At 53.4% G+C, this 1,879-nt stretch overlaps 1 non-coding gene across 1 annotated transcript; it reads left to right on the top strand.

Moving 5' to 3' along the window:
• Positions 1–958: 958 nt before the first annotated feature.
• Positions 959–1,111, top strand: LOC119432102 (5.8S ribosomal RNA). Its single transcript, XR_005188148.1, has one exon. It is a non-coding gene; the product is annotated as a 5.8S ribosomal RNA (ribosomal RNA).
• Positions 1,112–1,879: the final 768 nt, after the last annotated feature.

Below are 1,879 nucleotides of genomic sequence, written 5' to 3'. Positions count from 1 at the left end.
TACTTCAGCTGCGGCGGCTGAGTGCGGCCGTGCGCATCCCATCTTAGAGGCAATCTGCGCTGGACTCGAAAGCGAGCCGGCCGGATGTACCTGATGGCTTTGTGTGCGCTGATCTCGCGCGTCTAGTTCGCGTTAAAGCGAGAGGCAGCACAAACGGGAATTCGCTCGCCGCTCATCACGCCAGCATTCTGAGAGCGACCCAGCAAACCACAAATATCCATTGGACGTACCACAAAAAACCAAATATCGAAGACATTTAACGACGTCTAGTTTACATCTATAGTATGTTCGACTAGTATGTGGCAGTCAAGGGTCATCCAAAAGACATCGATATGTCTTTGTGATTTGGACATCTCTTGCACATTCAAAGCTTTCGCACATTGATCGTACATTGTGTGTTGTGAGTAGATGCACACACTATGCGTAGAAATACAAGCAAATTGTTACTGATGCCTAACAATGGGAAGATGGGACAGGCAAAAGTCGCGCTGTTGCCTGTTACAGTCCTGCAGCGGGGCATTTACTTTGTTTTTCGACATTATCATCACTGTGCACGTTCGAGATCCTACGAGAGGGAAGATGTGTACCTGAATTGCAAAATATCCCTCTGTTCATTCTGAAAAGATTCAACTGTAGTAATAAAGCCTAGAATTTCAGTTATGACTGCATTTATTTTGCAATTTAGCACGACCTCTGCACACACTGCTTGTGGTCTAGTACCGTTGCTGCTGGACACCGCGCGCGTTCTTTCGGCATTTTTTCTCTATGCTTTCGGTCTCAGTTACGTCATTTTTTTTTCTCATACAAGAATGCTTTATTTTTCAGTTATATCTGTCGAAAGAGCGCGCAGACTCGAGGAGCGCGCGCAGAAAGGTGCCCTTCGAAACCACACACACGGAGACGCCACGTGCCTAAAACCCTGGTTGTACTGTAGGGAATTGAACAAACTACTTTTCACGAGCCTAAGCGGTGGATCACTCGGTTCTCGGGTCGATGAAGAACGCAGCCAGCTCCGAGACTTGGTGTGAATTGCAGGACACACTGAGCACTGATTCTTTGAACGCACATTGCGGCCTTGGGTCTTCCCTTGGCTTCGTCTGTCTGAGGGTCGGATCACATATCAAGAGAGCCTTCGGCGCACAGGGAACGTGCGTCCGTCGACTCGTTTTGACCGCGTCGGCATCACGGATAGTACGTTGAGTGCTGAAGCCACGCGCCAGCGGCCTCACGTGAGGGGAGGGTGGCGAACTGAACTGTTGTGCCAAAACTTCGCAGAGACCGAAACGAGGCATTGTACTACTGCAGCACGACGAGTGCGCACCTCCGAAGAGACCGCCGCAGGATGGAGTCGGACACCTGCAGGGAAAGCGCGGTCTGAATCGCGAGGCGCAGACGTCTGTTGCGACAGCAGTAGCGCGCACGTTTGCGAGAGAGTCGGAAGCTTGCGTGCACGGACAAATGCGGAAAGCAAACGCCGGCCGATTCCCGCGCCGTGCACTAAGCGAGCGTGATCGCACGTTGCGTTGCTTGCCTTCGGAGTACGTCGAGCTCCTGCAAAAGGTCGCTCGTCCGCGTCACCGCACGGGTGCAGGCGCCCTAGTCCCGGTTTCGTCGCAGGAATAGGAATCGGAAAAGATTCTTGCGCGGAACGGGGAGGACAAGGGTGCGCCCCGAAGCGGTAGTGATGCGGTTACGCGAGTGCGCCGTCTGCGAGCGCGAAGAAAACGGCACGACGGAATAGTCGCCGCGAAGCGGAAAGTGGCTCCCTCGAAAGCGTGGGTTTGCCCGTTGGCGGAGATGAAGCGTTCCGTCGTAGTCCGCCGTCGGTCCAAGTGCTTCGCAGTCTCTGCCCCGAAAAGACTGTGCCACTCCAGTTGGG

This window comes from Dermacentor silvarum, chromosome 10, assembly GCF_013339745.2.
Source record: "Dermacentor silvarum isolate Dsil-2018 chromosome 10, BIME_Dsil_1.4, whole genome shotgun sequence".
NCBI classification, from domain to species: Eukaryota; Metazoa; Arthropoda; class Arachnida; order Ixodida; family Ixodidae; genus Dermacentor; species Dermacentor silvarum.
This window is presented reverse-complemented; position numbering and strand designations above follow the sequence as displayed.